The sequence below is a fragment of the Elephas maximus genome, chromosome 13 (assembly GCF_024166365.1).
Source record: "Elephas maximus indicus isolate mEleMax1 chromosome 13, mEleMax1 primary haplotype, whole genome shotgun sequence".
Classification (NCBI taxonomy): domain Eukaryota; kingdom Metazoa; phylum Chordata; class Mammalia; order Proboscidea; family Elephantidae; genus Elephas; species Elephas maximus.
The window spans coordinates 75528980-75547698 of NC_064831.1; the positions used below are offsets into that span (position 1 = coordinate 75528980).

The window sequence follows — 18719 nt, forward strand, 5'->3', positions numbered from 1 at the left end:
TTGCTTTCTACTTGTAGTGAGTTGAATTGTGTCACCCAAAAAGATATGTCCAAGTCTTAGCCCCTCGTACCTATGAATGTGACCTTATTTGGAAATAGGGTCTTTGTGGAGGTAACTATGTTGAGGATCTTGAGATGAAATTATTCTGGATCTGAAATCCCTAAATCTAATGACCTGTTGTCCTTATAAGGGAAAGGAGGAAGAGATCAGAGACACAGGGACACAGGAAGAAGGCCATGTGACAGCAGAGGCATGGGTTGGAGTGATGCAGCTACAAGCCGAGGAATGCCAGCAATTGCTAGAAGCTAGGAGAGAGTCATAGGACAAATTCTCCCTCAGGATCTCCAGAAAAAAAACAAAAAACAAACCCTGCCAACACTTCAGTTTCAGTTGTCTGGCCTCCAGAACTGTGAGAAAATAAATTTCTGCTGTTTTAACCAGCAGATTTGTGGTAATTTCTTGTGGCAGCCCTAGAAAACTAATACAATGCTGCATCCCTAGTCCCTAACAATTGCTTAAAATGTTGAATAGGAGAGAGCCTTTCTATACAGACCTAGGGAGCTCCATTCCCTTTGACATTAACCCACAGATTCTTGGGCTCTGATAATTCAAACTGCTACCATCGGACCTAATAGTACTAGCATTTACTCCATATTTTTCCATCTTTATTCAAGGATATACCAAGACACAACAAACAAATCTGTCCTGGAAGAAGTACAGCCAAAATGCTCTCCTTAGAAGTAAGGATGGAAGGCTTGGTTTCATGAACTTTGGACATTGTCTTGGTTATCTAGTGCTGCTATAACAGAAATACCACAAGGGAATGGCTTTAACAAAGAGAAATTTATTTCTTCACAGTAAAGTAGGCTAAAAGTCCAAATTCAGGGTGTTAGCTCCAGGGGAAGGTTTTCTCTCTCCGTTGGCCTTCTCATCAATCTCCCCTGGACTAGGAGCTTTTCTGTGCAGGGACCCTGGATCCAAAGGATGTGCTCTGCTCCTGGCACTGCTTTCTTGGTGGTGTGAGGTCCCCCACTCTCTGCTTACTTCCCTTTCCTTTTATCTCTCGTAAGATAAAAGGTGGTGCAGGCTACACCCCAGGGAAACTCCCTTTACATTGAATCGGGGATATGACCTTAGTAAGGTGTTAAAATTCCACCCTAATCCTCTTTAACATAAAATTGGAATCACAAAATGGAGGACAGACAACCAGAGAATCATGGCCCAGCCAAACTGATACACATATTTTTGGGGGGACATAATTCAATCCATGGCAGACTTGTTATCAGGAGGAACCAGTTCCTGGAGAAGGACATCATGCTTGATAAAGTAGAGAGTCAGTGAAAAAGAGGAAGACCCTAAATGAGATAGACTGACACAGTGACTGCAACAATGGACCAAACAGCAACGATCGTGAGGATGGCACAGGACCGGGCAGTGTTTTGTTCTGTTGTGCATAGGGGCACTATGAGTCGGAACAGACTTGACAGCACCTAACGACAACATACCAAGGATATACCAAGGTATGAGAATATACCAAGAAGTCTGTTAGGTGACTTTCTGAACCCAGGGTCTCTGTGCCTGTTATTACACCTTCTGATCCTAGAAACCCTGTCTTAGAGGGAGCTGAGGTTGGTCAGGACCTGTGCCTGATTCACCCACTTGGGCTCCCAGAAATCATTGCTTCCTTTTTGTGTGTGTGTGGTGGGGGCGGGGGGCAGAGTGGTTCTCAAATCACTGCTTTAATTTTGCTCAGCCCTCTGGCCTGAGGTTTAATTTCCATCTTCTTCCCTTTCAAAAATGAAAATGGCCTTTTGACCCTCTCCAACCTCCCAGCTCAATTCTTATCTTCCTTGTAATTTTTCAAAGGCCCTTGGCAGTGGCTCAGAGTCCCATTTCTCTGTAGCCTGGGATATAATTAGTCCAGGCCAAAGCCTTTTTTTTAAAGCCCTTAAGCTTATTTCCAGGAGTCAGGCGCTTGTTCACAAACTCTTCAACCCATCTTGAACTAGCTAGGAGCTAGTTCCTCCCTGCAATGCTCACACACCACTCTCTCCCAGTCTGCCCCACCTTCCACCAGGCATTCTTTCCCCTGCATTCCTCCCTCGGCTCCTCCCAGCAGGTCTCTTCTTTCTTTCATCTTTTGCTCTGAACAGAACGAAAAGTTCCTTTTAATTGTCCTCCCTGGTAGGGTTATACATGGTTGTTTATTTCCCCCATTGATTTGTTTTCACCATTCCTCTGTCAGTTTGTGATACCGTGGTGGCTCACGTGTTACTGTGATGCTGGAAGCTATGCCACTGGTATTTCAAATACCAGCAGGGTCACCCACAGTGGACAGGTTTCAATGAAGCTTCCAGACTAAGACAGACTAGGAAGAAGGACCTGATGATCTACTTGTAAAAAAATTGGTCAGTGAAAACCTTATGAATAGCAGCAGAACATTGTCTGGTATAAAGCCCCTCAGGTTGGAAGGCACTCAAAACACAACTGAGTAAGAGCTGCCTTGTCAAAGTGAAGTCGACCTTAATGACGTGAATGGAGCCAAGCTTTCAGGACCTTCATTTGCTGATGTGGCACAACTCAAAATGAGAAAAAACAGTTGCAAACATCTATTAATAATCAGAACGATGGAATGTACGAAGTATGAATCTAGGAAAATGGGAAGTTGTCAAAAATGGAATAGAATGCTTGGAGATAGATATCCTAGGCATTAGTGAGCTGAAATGGACTGGTATTGGCCATTTTGAATTGGACAATCATGGTCTACTCTGCTGGGAATGACAAATTGAAGAGGAATGGCGTTGCATTTATTGTCAAAAAGAACATTTCAAGATTTATCCTGAAGTACAACGCTGTCAGTGATAGAATAATATCCATAAGCCTATAAGGAAAACTAGTTAATATGACTATTATTCAAATTTGTGCACCAACCACTAATGCCAAAGATGAAGAAATTGAAGTTTGTTCCAACTTCTGTAGTCTGAAATTGATTAAAGATGCAATTAAGATGCATTGATAATTACTGGTGATTGGAAAGCAAAAGTTGGAAACAAAGAAGAAGGATCAGTCATTGAAGGATATGGCTTTGGTGATAGAAATGATGCTGGAGATTGCACAACAGAATTTTGCAAGACCAATGACCTATTCATTGGAAATACCTTTTTTCAACAACATAAACTGTGACTGTACATGTGGAACTTACCAAATGGAATACACAAAATCAAATCGACTACATCTGTGGAAATAGACAGTGCAGAAGCTCAATATCATCAGTCAGAACAAGGCCAAGGGCTGACTTAGGAACAGACTATCAATTGCTCTTATGCAAGTTCAAGATGAAGCTGAAGAAAATTAAAAGAAAGCACAACCTTGAAAATATTCCATCTGAATTTAGAAATTACCTCTAAAATAGATTTGATGAATTGAACACTATTGACCAAAGACCAGAGAAGTTGTGGAATGACATCATACAAGAAGAAAGAAAAAGGTCATTAAAAAGACAGGAAAGAAAGAAAAGGCCAAAATGGAAGTCAGAAGAGACTTGGAAACTTGCTCTTGCATGTAGAGTAGCTAAAATGAATGGAAGAAATGATGAAGTAAAAGAGCTGAACAGAAGATTTCAAAGGGTGGCTCCAGAAGACAAAGTAAAGAATCATAATGTAATGTGCAAAGACCTGGAATTAGGAAACCAAAAAGAAAGAACGCGCTCAGCATTTCTCAAGCTGAAAGAACTGAAGAAAAAATTCAGGACTCAAGATGCAATATCGGAGAATTCTGTAGGCAAAATATTGAATGATACTGGAAGCATCAAAAGAAGATGGAAGGAAAAGACAGTCACTGTACCAAAAAGAATTAGTGAACATGCAACCATTTTAGGAAGTAGCTTATGATCAAGAACTGATGGTACTGAAGGAAGAAGTCCAAGCTGCACTGAAGGTATTGGCTTAAAAGAAGGCACCAGAAATTGAGATGTTCCAACAAACCAGAGGTGGATTATCCGATACGCAAAGTAAGCATGATGTTTACCTTGCTTACCAGACCATTTTTGATGTGATGAAACCCATGGGAAATTGTGTACTACAGATTAGTAAGTAAGCACAAGTAAGCTCGTGCTTACCTTGCTTACAGGGTCATCCGCCCCTGTCAGGGACTGTAAATTTGATAAGAGACTTTGATTCTGTAGGAAGGTGCTGTGGGGTTGGGAGAGAGACAGATGCCAGCCAGATCTAGAAGGAGAATCTTTGATGTGGTGAAAAAATGTGGAATTGTTCACTATGGATGGTCCAGAAAGCTAGGTAAGCATCATGCTTACCTTGCCTATGGATAATCTGCCCCTGCAAAAAATGGATGCAGTGCTGGAAGCACTTACTCATCTAGGCCAAGAAATTTGGAAGAAAGCCAACTGTTCAACTGACAGGAAGAGATTCATATTTGTGCCCATTGCAAAGAAAGGCAAATCAACAGAATGTGGGCATTATTAAACAATAACATTAACATCGCACACAAGTAAAATTTTGCTGAAGATCATATAAAAATGGTTGCAGAGGTACATCGACAGAGACTTGCCAGAAATTCAAGCCAGATTCAGAAGAAGACAAAGAACAAGGGATGCACTGCTGATGTCAGATGGATCTTGGCTGAAAGCAGAGAAAACCAGAAAGCTGTTGACCTGTGTTTTATTGACTATGCAAAGGCATTCAACTGTGTGGATCATAACAAATTATGGACAACATTACAAAGTATGAGAATTCTAGAACACTTAACTGTGCTCATGCAGAACCTGTACATAGACCAAGAGGTTGTCGTTTGAACAGAAGGGAATACTGTGTGGTTTAAGATCAGGAAAGGTGTGTATCCTTTCACCATACTTATTCAATCTGTATGCTGAGCAAATAATCCAAGAAGCTGGATATATGAAGATGAATGCTCCATCAGGATTGGAAGAAGACTCATTAACAACCTGCGATGTGTAGAAGTCACAACCTTGCTTGCTGAAAGCAAACAGGACTTGAAGCACGTACAGAAGAATATCAAAGACTACAGCCTTCAGTATGGATTATACCTCAACATAAAGAAAATGAAAATCCTCTCAACTGGACCAATAAGCAATATCATATAAACGGAAAAAAGATTGAAGGATTTCATTTTCTTGGATCACAATTAATGCCCATGGAAGCAGCAGTCAAGAAATCAAAGGATGCTTTACCTTGGGCAAATCTGCTGCAAAAGACGTCTTTACAGTGTTAAAAAACAAAGATGTCACTTTGAGGACTAAGATGTACCTGACCCAACCCATGGCATTCTCAATTGCCTTATATGTATGCAAAAGCTGGACAATGATAAGGAAGACTGAAGAAGAATTGATGCATTTGAATTATGGTGTTGGTGAAGAATATTAAATATTTCATGGACTTCCAGAAAAGCAAACAAATCTGACCTGAAGAAGTACAGCTAGAATGCCTCTTAGAGTGAGGATGGCGAGTCTTTGTCTCAAGTACTTTCAACACATTATCAGGAAGGACCAGTTCCTGGAGAAGGACATATGCTTGGTAAAGTAGAGGGTCAGTGAAAAAGAGGAAGACCCCCAACGAGATAGGTTGACACAGTGGCTACAACCATGGGCTCAAACGTAGCAATGATTGTGAGGATGGCGCAGGACCAGGCAGTGCTTTGTTCTGTTGTGCATATGGTCACTATGAGTTGGAACAGACTCAACAACACCTAACAACAACATTTCCCCCATTACAAATATTAATATAAGCTCATTAAAGAAAATATAGAAAATCCAGCTAAGTAGGATGAAGTAAGGAAAAACGACTTATTGCTTGATTACCTAAACTCACGCAGTTAACCTTTCATTTTCTTATGGAGGCTGTCTTGGATTGAACTGTGTCCCCCAAAAATATGTGTCAACTTGGTTAGGTCATGATTCCCAGTATTGTGTAGTTGTCCTCCATTTTGTGATTTTTCTGTATGTTATAAATCATAATCTCTGCTTGTGGTTAAAGAGGATTAGGATGGAATGTAATACCCTTGGTCAGATCACATCCCTGATCCAATGTAAAAGGAGGTTCTCTGGGGTGTGGCCTGTACCGACTTTTATCTTACAAGAGAAAAGGAAAGGGAAGCAAGAAGAGACTTGGAGACCTTATACCACTAAGAAAGCAGTGCAGGAGCAGAGCTCATCCTTTGGATCTGGCGTTCCTGTGTGGAGAAGCTCCTAGTTCAGGGGAAGACTGATGACAAGGATCTTCCTCCAGAGCTGACAAGAGAATGCCTTCCCCTGGAGCTGACCCCTGAATTTGGACTTCTAGCCTACTAGACTGTGAGAAAACAAATTTCTCTTTGTTAAAGCCATCCACTTTTGCTATTTCTGTTATAGCAGCACTAGATGACTAAGACAGAGGCTATTTTAACAGGTTTGCTTTTCTCTATATGCCTTATTTTTTAAATTTTATTTTAAAACTGCACTTTCATTATTAATATTTTTGTATACCTTTCAACAGAACAATTCCACTTCTACAAAATAATTGTGAATGTGCACAAAGATTTAATCCACCAGAAGCCCCACCACAAGGGGAGTCAGTTTTAACCAGCACCAGCAGGAACATGTCCAAGTGCAGCGACAAACAGCTTGTACAAGCACTGAAAAGTTTGAAAGGACACACCCATCATACTTACAACAGTGTCCTTTGGGGAGGAGAGAGTAGAATTGAAGATAGAGGGGTATACTTTCACTTTTTACTTTATACACTCAAACACACACCGACAAACTTAAAGGAAACCCCCCCCCAAAAAACACACACACACACAAGAAAACTAATGCTTTTTGCAAACATTTTTAGTTTTTTCATTTCTGAAGTTTCCAAATTTTCTAGGGAGAGCATATGTTGCTTTTGCAATCACAAAATGGAATTTAAAAACGAGGCAGAGGGCAAGCGATGACCTAAGGATACAAGGAGCCCTTGGCATTCTAGGTTTTAGTTCTGAAGGTTTTGCTGGTCACAGGAAACTCAGAGGTTCTTGCAGGCGTTTGTTTTTTTTTTTTGGTGGCTGAAATCTGAGCTCAGTCTGAGGTTGAGGTGCAAGGGTAGAGCGGCAGAGCTCAGAGTATCTCTGCTACAAACTGCCACCCACCTCTACTTAAAAAGACTGCTTGTTGTGGAGTAGACCCCACGTGTGTCAGAGCAGAACTGTGCTCCACAGGGTTTTCAGTGGCTGATTTTTCAGAAGTAGATCACCAGGCCTTTGTTTCCAGGTGCTTCTGGGTGGACTCCAACCTCCAGCCCTTCGGTTAACAGCCATTTGCACCACTCAGGAACTCCACCCTCCATCTGCACGTACACTAAGGCTCATCAGGCTCTACAACCAGGTCTCTGATGAAGGGCCCCAAATGGAGCTTGCTGCTAATGTGCTCACGTAGTGGAGGTGGAGAAGAGAATGGAAGGAGTCAGGGAAGTAGTGGTCCTCCACCAGAGAAGTTTTCTAAAGAACAGACAGCAGAACATTCCATTTGGTGGTCACTCAGTCCCACTGTACACCCCAGCAAGGGGCCCATCTGCAGAAAATAGCACCTCTGGCAATTAGTTTTAAATTGCTGAATGATCCCTCCCAGGTAGCGATGGAAACTGCAAGGGCTGATAGAAACTGCTCATTAGCTCAAATGGCGCCCAGGGCATGCGCCCTGCCTGCCTCACCTTAGTTACGCTGCTGCAGCTTCAGGCATGGTTCTGACCCCTATGTGGGTCCCAGATCCCTTGGAAAGCAAATGAAAATAAGAAACCTCCCCCAGAAAGATTTTGCAAAAAGATTTAAGTTCAAGGGAGTTGTGTCCTCCCCCCGCTCCCCAAAACATTCCTGCACCCTAATCAAGGAGCCCTGGTGGTGCAGTGGTTAAGTGCTTGGCTACTACCCAAAAGATTGGTGGTTCAAATCCACCAGACTCTCTGCGAGAGAAAGATGTGGCTGTCTGCTTCCCTAAAAATTACAGCCTTGGAAACCCTATGGGGCAGTTCTACTCTGTCCTTTAAGGTCACTGTGAGGTGGAGTCGACTTGAAGGCACAGAACAATGACAGCAATTTAAAACCTTGGCTCTAGTGAATAAGACAAAAAAAGCAGTTTATGGAATTGTTTCAGTTGGGGCTCTTGCCAGTGCAAAAACTTCCCATGGAATAAGAAATAAAGCCAGAAGGCAAGGTGAAAGGGCAGCCAGGTGTAAACTTGGAAGAAGCCAGGGACCTGCACAAACATTTCCACGAAGCCGGGGTGTAGAGGCTCCAGCTGGCTGCTGAACACCACCTTCCTGAGAGCAGAAACTACACAGCAGGCCTGAAGAAACATCTTTTTTGCATAATGTGTGTGCCAATCAGACAGGGAGCCCTGGCAGACCCTGTGACCCCAGAAATGTTTCCTTTTAAATTCAAGCTCACCAGAGAAAAGAAAGATCAGTGGAACTCTGTTCACAATGCAGATGAAACCGTCCTATAGGACACGAAAGTGGAATTGTGAAAGTGTACAAGCAAGCACCAGGGTTTTTAGGCAGCCAATTTCAGGGACTCTTCTAGGTGGTGGTGACACCTCAGGCTTGGGGAGCACGTGGGGCTCACTCTTCTGTTCTTTGAATACTAGACTACTAAGTAAAAAAAAAAACTAAGTAGTGGAGAATAAAAACTTCTTCCTGTACATTGGATTATGGGAGAAAAAAAATCTACAAGAATGTTCATTGCAGGGCTATTTATATTAGTGAAAAATCACACCCGAATAGGAGACTGCTAAGTGGATTATGGTGTGTTGTTTGATATGCTATAAGGCAATTGTATTTGTTCCCCAGGACATAGTAACAAAATACTACAAACTAGCTGGCTTAAAGACAACAGGAATTTGTTCTCACAGTTTTGGAGGCTAGAGGTCTGAAATCAAGGCGTTGGCAGAGCCATGCTCTCTCTCAAGGCTCTAGGGGAGGGTCTTCCCTTGCCTCTTGTAGCTTCTGATGACTCCAGGTGATCCTTGGCTTGTGGCAGCATCATTCCAACCTCTGGCTCTGTCTTCACATGGCTATCTTCCTTCTTTGTCTGTCTTCACATGGTGTTCTCCTCTCTATGTGTCTTTTCTCCTCTTTACATAAGGGTACCCACTCATACTGACTCACAGCCCAACTTACTCCAGCATGACCTTAGATTAACTTATCTGATTACACCTGCCAAGATGTTATTTTCAAGTAAGGTCACATTCACAGGTCTCGTGGGTTAGGACTTGAACATATCTTTGGGGGGGACACAATTCAACCCGTAACAGGCAGCCATCTAAAGTGAGGGTATAGAAAATGATGGTGCAAACACTGTGTGGAAAACCCTGTGCCCCCTACCTTCGTCCTTCTTCCCTCCCACAATCTCATGCTGTGGAGTCATTTTTCTCTTTGAACTTTTTGAAGTCACTTACCTTAAGTCTGGGATACAGGTGGCCATGCCCAGCCTCTTCTTCCCTGGCACGGATACAAGATATACAATGACTTGCTTGCTGTCTCCCAAATTTTCACTCCACACAGGTTCGAATCCTTTAACCTCTTATTCTTGTTTCTCCTGTGTTAAAACAGAGATAATAATCACAAATAAAAAACCAGTTACTGTGGAATCGATTCCAACTCATGGTGACCCCATGTGTGCAGGGTAGGACTGCTCCACAGGGTTTTCAAGGCTGTGACCTTTTAGGTCACCAGGACTTTCTTCCGAGGCACCTCTGGGTGGGCTCAAACCACCAACTTTGTGGTTAGTAGTCAAGCACTTAACTGCTTGAACCATTCAGGGACTCATAACAGCAAGTAGCCTTTTTAGCTTTTTTTTGGCAGGTAGCCTTTTTTTAAGTCCTGAACCCATTACAGCCGTACCCTTTCTGAGTGACCTTGGGCAAGGTGCTTCAGTCCTCTGTGTTTCAACTTTCTCATTTATAAAGTGGAGGTAACAAAAGCACGTTTGTGAGGATCAAATGCATTAGTGTGTCTGGAATGGTTAGGACGAGGCTGCAGTAGGGTAGTCACAAGCCACGTGTAGCTCTTGAACACTTGAAATGGGGTCCTCCAAACACATTGGATTTGAAGACTTACTAGCAAAAAAAAAAAAAAAAAGGACGATATCTTACTAATCATTTCTTATATCAATTGTATGTTGAAAATGATAGTATTTTGGATCTGCTGGCTTAAACAGAATATATTATTACCATTAATATTGCTTTTTAAAAAGCTTTTTAAATGTGGCTACTAGAAAATTTAAAACCACAGAGGTGGCTCATATTACGCTGTTATTGGATGACAATGGCTTAGAGCAATGCCAGGCATGTCGTGTAATAAGTCTGAGTAACTGTCAGTCTGTCAGCTATCAGTGCCTGGCACATGGTAATTTTTATTCTGAAGACTTCTTCTGTTTTCCAATTTGGTCTCCGCTTTGGAGAGCTATACCTGGAAGGCATTGTCTGTTTCCCCACCTGGATTGTCATGTTCACCCACGTCTTATCTTCCCTATCCCAAGACTGCCCCAAGGATGCCCCCACAGTCCTGGGGTTTCTATGAAGATATCCAGTCATCCATCCTTCTCTATCTCTGCTGTGTTCCACGCTGAGTCCCTCTCACCCCACCTTGGTGATCACTCTCAGAGTTTCTCCTCAGGCCCTGCCTTTCTGAGGTTTGATCTGCAATGCTCAGGGAAACGGGACGTTGCCAGAAGGAGCCGAGGGCAGATGGCCAAGAGACTGCCCAAGGCAGCCTTTACCCAGACAAATTCACCCCGGCCTGTCTACCCTCAGCCTGGCAGCTGGTGGACAGGAGGTCCATGTCTCAGCTGTGGACCTGGAGTAATCAAGTTCTCAGGAGACCAATACATAAACCAGATGGCAAACTTTCAAGGCAGTTAGCAGGGTGAGGACAGTTTTTGTTTAGGCAAATATCTGGATCAGCCTCTTTGGTTGAGGAAGGGGAGGTGCCAAGGACATGGTCTGAAGGGAGATGGTAAACCCGTGAGAAGCTCATCAGCTTCACCGAGAATGCTAACAGGGACTCGGGGGTCAGGGACCCGCATAAGAGAGGAGGAGGAGATAGGAGAGAAGACCAGAGAAATGAAGGGGGCAGAGCAAAATGACAGGGACCAGAGCTCAGGGAGGTGTGTGTCCATGAGCAATCCCCAGTGGCAGGGGAACTTTTTTTTTTTCTTTTATTCTTTTTTGTAAATTAAAAAAATTTTTTTACTGTCACATAAACCAGAGACTGCATCAGCCTGAGACCAGAAGAGCTAGATGGTGCCTGGCTACAACCGCTGACTGCCCTGACAGGCAGCACAAGGGAGAGCCCCTGAGGGAGCAGGAGAGCAGTGGGATGCAGACCCCAAATTCTCTTAAAGAGACCAGACTTAATAGTCTGACTGAGACTAGAAGGACCCCAGTGGTCATGGTCCCCAGACCTTCTGTTAGCCCAAGACAGGAAACATTCCCAAAGCAAACTCTCCAGACAGGGACTGGACTGGACTATGGGATAGAAAATGATGCTGGTGAAGAGTGAGCTTCTTGGATCAAGTAGACACATGAGACTAAGTTGGGATCTCCTGTCTGGAGGGAAGATGAGAGGGCAGAGGGGGTCAGAAGCTGGCCAAATGGACGTGAAAATAGAGAGTGGAGAGAAGGAGTGTGCTGTCTCATTAGTGGGAGAGGACCCAGGATTATATAGCAAGGTGTATGTAAATTTTTGTATGAGAGACTGACTTGATTTGTAAACTTGCACTTAAAGCACAATAAAAATTTTTTGTGTTTTTTTAAACAAAAATTTATATACACCTTGCTATATAATCCTAGGTCCTCTCCCACTAATGAGACAGCACACTCCTTCTCTCCACCCTCTATCTTCGTGTCCATTTGGCCAACTTCTGACCCCCTCTGCCCTCCCATCTCCCATCCAGACAGGAGCTGCCCACATAGTCTCATGTGTCTACTTGATCCAAGAAGCTCACTCCTCACCAGTATCATTTTCTGATAGTCCAGTCCAATCCCTGACTGAAGAGTTGGCTTTGGGAGTGGTTACAGTCTTGGGCTAACAGAAGGTCTGGGGACCATGACCTCTGGGGTCCCTGTAGTCTCAGTTAGACCATTAAGTCTGGTCTTAATACAAGAATTTGAGGTCTGCATCCCACTGCTCTCCTGGGGGAGGTGAAGTGGCACCAACTGCTCATCCCAGGGTCTGCTCCTTGCCCACCCTGGGTAGACAGTGCCACCTTCTGGCTCTTTGTCAACCTGGTGTCTCCTCCCCCTCAAAGACTTTATTTTCTCCTGACCAAGCATAAAAAAATAGGTAGATTTAATGAACTTTCCATTTACCTTTACCTGGTTACACTCCTATCTTCCTGGGGTCCCAACCAGGTTACCTGTATGAGAGTCTGTGTGGTCCCAACCTTTTTATGAACAATCTTTTCGTCTCCTCCCACTGACAGTTTACCACAACTGTCACTATTGTAACTCTCCAAAGACATCTCTATTTGCCTTAATTTTCGGTTGGGGTGGGGCCTGACCCATTGCTACCATTACTGGTGTAAAGATATCTGAGGCCACAACCACTACCCTGGTCATTCCCATTGCTTTTCTTTTACTGGGAATCCTGGGGCACCTCCCCCTCTATGGTTCTCCCTCTTAAACAGGCTTGCTGAGATCCCTGTAACCAGTTTCTCAGGTTTATCAAGGTGTTTTTCTCCCTCCCATTCTACTACAGTTTAACTCTCTCTCCCTCTCTCAAGTTAACTGGACTGTGGACAAACACTTTCCTGCCTGGTCCTGGAGAATCTGCCCTGACCTGAAACCCAAATCCCCTCCATGGGCAGTCAGCACTGGGAATCGCAACCCTTCCCATTCTCAAGGCCCGTAGAAAGCTAACTTGGCTGACTTGGGCTATCACGTTAATTGGTTTCTTGCCTTAGACTCCAGAGTGCTGTAAAGATGGTGGACACACATTCTACCCAAGACAATGGAAAGTTACAGCCCGTTGACTGTGCTGGCTCCTACCCACACCCCTGTGTGCCACTCTACAGGAAGCTACCACCTGTCCCCACCCTGCTTGCATCTTCCCTGCCTTCTTATGTTGTTTGTTGTTAGCTGCCCTCTAGTTGAGTTGGCCCCTGACTTGTGGTGACCCCATGCACAAGAGAACCAAACACCACCCAGTCTTCTGTCACCCCCATGATTGATTGCAGTTGGGACCATTGGTTTTCAATGGCTGATTTTTGGAAATAGATTGCCAGGCCTTTCTTCCTAGTCCATCATAGTCTGGAAGCTCCAGTGAAATCTGTTCAGCATCATAGTCTCCGCTGACAGATGGGTGGTAGCTGTGCATGAGGTACATCGGCCAGGAAGCTAACTTGGGTTTCTTGCACGGAAGGCAAGAATTCTACCACTGAACTACCGATGCTCCATCTTCCCTGGCTTGGAGATTTTCTTTACCACTCCTAGTTTCCTTTCCAGAAAATTCCTCTCCATAGAGACCTATTCACTAGCTGGCTCCAGCAATACAGTTCCTCCTTTCTCTTCCCCTATGCCACATGCTTCCTGCTGGAGGATGGAGTGCCTGAGAGGTTCCCAAGGAGATCTGTCTTTAGGAGGCCAAGCATTCCATAGCCTGAGAGTGAACAAGCCATCTGGCCAGTGCTGCCCTGGTCAGACCCCAGCAGTGTGCTCAGAGGGCTCACTTCCCTTTCCACTTCAAATGTGGCCATCAAGATATTCTGGAAACAAGGCTGGTCACTCCTGGGGTTCTTGGGGGTTGCTAAGAGCACCTCAGCATTATCTCTCTGCCATGGGTTTTAACTTGGACCTCTGAAGTTTTCTGGAGCTATGAACTCCACCAATGTAGATATGGATTAGCCCCTTAATTCTAAAAGTTCTTTGTGGGGTAAATGTGAGTAAAGAAGGGAGGCTTATCAGAGGGAGCCTGTATGGGAAATAGCAGAAATGAGAAATGTTGGAAACCCTCTTATGTCACTGGGACTCTGTCTTCCTACCAGACCTAGAAGGACCAGGTCCTGGTAATACAACCTCCACCCTCCACTTGGGACCCTTTTTTTTGAATTGCATACAATCCATTCTCTGTGCATAGCCATAATTCACTTTTCACACTTAGCTTATATCTCAGCCTCACTTAAAAGCCTTCAATGGCTTCCCTTGGATCCCGAAATAAGGCCATCCATGCCACAGTCTTCAAGGCCCTATGTACTCTAGCTCCTGCCCATTCCTCCGATCTTATTGCCTATCCCTCTCCCCTGTCTCACCACACTCTAGGCACATTGTTCTTCTCTGGGTTCTGGGATCCCTTGCCTGCTTCTGTGGGAGGTATGGAATCACCTTGCAGAAAGCAATTTGGCCTTTGTTCTCAGTTCTTTTGAGTCAGACCAACACCTGAGGCTAATGAATGTGGGCTGACCAGACCAAGAGGGATGACCTGGGGGCCCAGTGCTGCCTAAGCTTCATGATGCATGATGTAATCTATCATGGCCACATGGGGAGGCAGATAAGAGCTCTGAGCACTGAGGCTCAGATGAACTTACTGGCTGGTGACCATGCACAAGAGAGGGTAGCGTGTCCCTCTTTGAGATATGGAAGATTTGTACTGCGACCCATCCCAAACCTCACCCTATGCACCTCTTCATTTGTATCCTTTTTGGTTGTGGTAAAACTGTAGCCATAATTGTGGTGTACTCTCAGTGAATTCTGTGAGTTGTTCTGGTGAATTAATGAACCCACAGCAGCTCTGAGAGCCACGAGAGGCTGTCACCTGCTGTTTGGCAGTCTGAAAGAAGGAGTCCTTCTAATGTGTGGGCTCTGATCTAGCTTTGGGTGGCTAGGGCTGAAAGATGGTGTCTGTCTAACTTGTGAGCTGTGACCCAGCTCTGGGTGGGTAGGGCTGAGAGAATGTGCTGCCTGAATAGCTGGTGACGAGGATGGAGAAGTGAGAAGGTGAGAACTGGATCCATTTCCACACTTTTAGGAATTGGAGACGTGCTGATCCTTACCATGAATTTATCAAGGAAGGTGGGGCTTGCCTACCATGCCACTTGTTTAGTGTATTCTGCCTCAGGGTCTTTGCACTTGCTGTTCCTTCTGCTCAGAACGCTTGTCCCACAGATCTCCCCATGGCTGGCTCCTTCTTGCCATTTGATTCTCAGTTCAAAGGTCAGGTTCTAAGGCCTTCCCTGATCTCCCAGTCTAGACCGCCTCCCCTTTCCTTTGTGTTCTATTTTATTATCCTATTTTCTTTTATTTTCTGTGCACATCTCTTTCTGAAGCTAAAACTCTAGGGCCCCTCACTTGCATAGGCCTCTTCCAAGGATCAGCACCTAATTTCATGTTCTTTTCTTAAAAAGGATTCTCCAACCCAGTTATGTAAGCTTTAGGCCCCACAGAATTTAAATCCATTTGTATCTAGAGCAAAAGACCCGGCTGCCTTTGGTACGTCCTGTGCCCGCTTCTGGCTAGAAGACAAACAGCATTCCGCCTGCCAGGCCATTTTGACAGGCCCTTGGCCTCCCCATCTCTGCAGATCTGGGTGCCAAGAGGCAGCTTTGGCCTGGAACCTTGGTAACTGTCCTGTTCATTGTGCCCTGGACTTGGGACAGGGTTGCAGGATGGGGGGCAGTGGTGTCCAAACTCTAAGAGCTGTTCTTTGTGCTTCTTCCTTCTGCATAACCCCTACCTCGACTCCCCCAAATAAACACAAACATTCTCAGTCAGCAGCCATACCACTCTTAAGGGACAGAGACTGAAAAACTCCAAGACTCCTAGAATCATTCATCTCTTCCCTTTCTAGGCTCTTCTGCAAAGCTAATCCTAATGTCTATCACCCATCCCACTTCTTATCAGTCTGGGCAAATATTCAGCACACTGGTCTGAACTCCTCCACCGCCTTCCCCTTTGCAGACCTGGCCAGTTGATCACAGATCTCTCTTTGGGTGGGGTCTCATACAACCATTACAAATAGATCAGAGAGAAAATCTATTTGTCTCCCAAGGAGATTCTGGTCTAAATTATTGAAGAGGCAAACCTGGTTAAAGGGAAAGAGCCAGTGCTTGCAATGGATTCATTCCCACATCTAGGCTGACTACAAGGAGACTGGTTGCAAGGATGTATTTTCTATTTGATCAAGTAAGGGGAGGTATCAGGAGACCTTTGCATTTCCTGTAGCACCATGGAAAGACAGCTGCCCTAAAAAAAAAAATAGGACTGGAAAATTCCGCTCTGTATTGGGCAAAAGGACTCACTTCCTGATTCTGCACATGGGGTTACTGGGCTCCTTGAAAGTCAAGTGGAAATAACAAAGCACTATTCACAAGTCAGGAAAGAGAAGTTCGGTGACACCTCATGTGATTCTTAAGGGGTGCCATGGTAAGCTGTCCCTAGAACCTGGAGAGAATGTCACCGCCTGGTGGCAAAAGCAGAAAAAAAGGAGACACAATGAGCTTAGAGGCTGCAGACCTAATTGGCACCCATGAAGAAGTCTAAATATATAGCTTTACGGACAATCCCACCTACAGGGTTGTCCCACTACAAATGTATTATCTCCTTCTTTACCCAGCACCCTGTTTCTATTGGCAAACTCCTTCTACTGTGCTCCAAAATTGGTTGTTACAAACCTCCACTGCTCTCCTCAGTCCCCCAAACTATTCGTCCCCTTCACTCGCTGCCTCCTACTTATTGGGAGTAGGCCACCAAGCAGGAGCCATCGTAGCTGCCTCCGTGTCCTTCTCACCTCCCCCTAGAAAAGATGTGAGTGTTCTCCCGTCTGGGGTGCCCCCCCTCCTGCAGTCTCAAACACCTCTCGCCATCACAGTCCTCTATCACTGGCATCTTCCACCTCACCTCTGCCACCTCCTTTTCCTTGGCATATAAGTTTGCTAAGGACACCCCCAGCTTAAGATAACTAAAACCCGAACCCCAAAAGCCTTCCTTCCATCTAGTATCTTCCTCCAGCTTTTTCTTTTTGGAAGAGAAGGGGACACTGGCTCACTTGACTTCGTCACTCCCAGGCTTTTCTCCGCCCACTGCTCTCAGGCTCCTGCTTTCCCTGCTCCAGCCTACCACTCCCATCAAGGTCACTCCTGATGACCTCCTGATTGCTAAATCCAGAGGTACTCCTTCAGTGCTCATTTACCTTTCTACTATGTAGCTTTCTCATTGTGAAGCATCCCCTGGAAACCTCTCTCCTGGGACACCTTGTGCTTTCTGTGGCTGCATCTTCTGAGTTTCCTCTTCCTCAGGGAGCCCTTACTGTTGGTGCCCTCCAGGGTCTTGGCAGTGATCCCCCCCCCTTCCCTTCCTCTCTCCTCACAGCACACTCTCTCCTTGGGCAAATTCTTCAGACCCATGGCTTCCACTACTGTCTCTATGCTGAGAATATCTTGTAGTCAGCAACATGTTTAAGAACGCAAGATAATTGTGTATGAGCTGAGGGTACCATGTGAAGGAAGACAGTGAAGGGAGAAAAAAAAATTATGGGTGAAGTGCTTGGTTTCCACAGACAGACCTGGGGTTGAATTCTAGGTCCTTTCCACACGACTGTGGGCAAGTTAGAGCACCTCCGAAGTCCTGGGTTCTCATCTACAGAATTGGGATAAAAATAGTACCTACTTCATTGAGTTGTTATGAGGATTAAGTGGGATAATTCTGGAGAAACACCCAATGCATGCAGGCAGCATTAGCATTATTATTATTTCTGCTATTATTAGCAGAGGTAGAAAAGCAGTAGGGAGAAATGGGGTTAAACTGAGAAAGAGTACCTTGGATCCAGATTTTGAAACACCTGAGGGAAATGGACTTGTGAGTAGATTTGTCAAAGGCGTTTCTAATCCAAGATTGCAGCTGTCACAGGGCTGAGAGTCAGAGCAGGCACTCCCTTCCCAAGGCTGCTGCCCTCTTTCCGGCCATCTAGACGACCTTGGGAGCACCTGACCGAGTGTATTCAGCAAATGACTGGCCAGGGTGCCCTGAGTGCATGTCCCAGGGCGTTCCCAAGATAGTCTGTCTTGAAGTGGAGGAGGTGCTAGTGGATGAGAATGTTAAACAACTTGGAGCTCGGGAAGGAAAAGGTCACCTTCTGGGATTGCGTGCTGGGGGAAGGGACATGGTTACCAGGGAAACGAGCATTGGTCCTTAAGAAGTACCTTGAACCTGCCCTTAGCCTTTGCCCAGTTGTTGGGTCCTGAACTAAAAAAGGCATATTGTTTGTTCATGATTAAGGCTTCAAAACAGAACCCATGGACTAGTTCAGTGGCAGTCAGAGCCAGTTTGTAAATGCTCATGAAAGTCAGTTGTTAAATTTTTAGGAATTTTGCAAGCTGGTTGTTAAATACAGCCATTATTAAAAATTAAGTTATGTAAACTTACAATTAAATAAATTATATTAGACAAATCATGTTAAAATTGACTTTGTTGTTGTTGTTGTTAGGTACCATTGAGTCGATTTCTACTCATAGTGACCCTATAGGACAAAGTAGAACTGCCCTGTAGGGTTTCCAAGGATCAGCTAGTAGATTTGAACTGCTGACCTTTGGTTAGTAGCCAAGCTCTTAAATATTGTGCCACCAGGGCTCCAAATTTTGACTCAGATAAATAAAATCTATATAAATGACACTATATTAAATAAATTATATGGTGCTTTCAATCGCTTCTAATGCATGCAAAAGCTGGAAAATGAATAAGAAAGACT

At 44.6% G+C, this 18719-nt stretch overlaps 1 long non-coding RNA gene across 1 annotated transcript; it reads right to left on the reverse strand.

The window, feature by feature from the left end:
* Positions 1 to 6951: 6951 nt before the first annotated feature.
* LOC126087980 (uncharacterized) lies at positions 6952 to 18000 on the reverse strand. The gene is made up of 3 exons (XR_007519915.1): positions 17791 to 18000; positions 9440 to 9579; positions 6952 to 7485 (listed from the first exon to the last, which is right to left on the reverse strand). It is a non-coding gene; the product is annotated as an uncharacterized LOC126087980 (long non-coding RNA).
* Between the last annotated feature and the right edge of the window lie 719 nt (positions 18001 to 18719).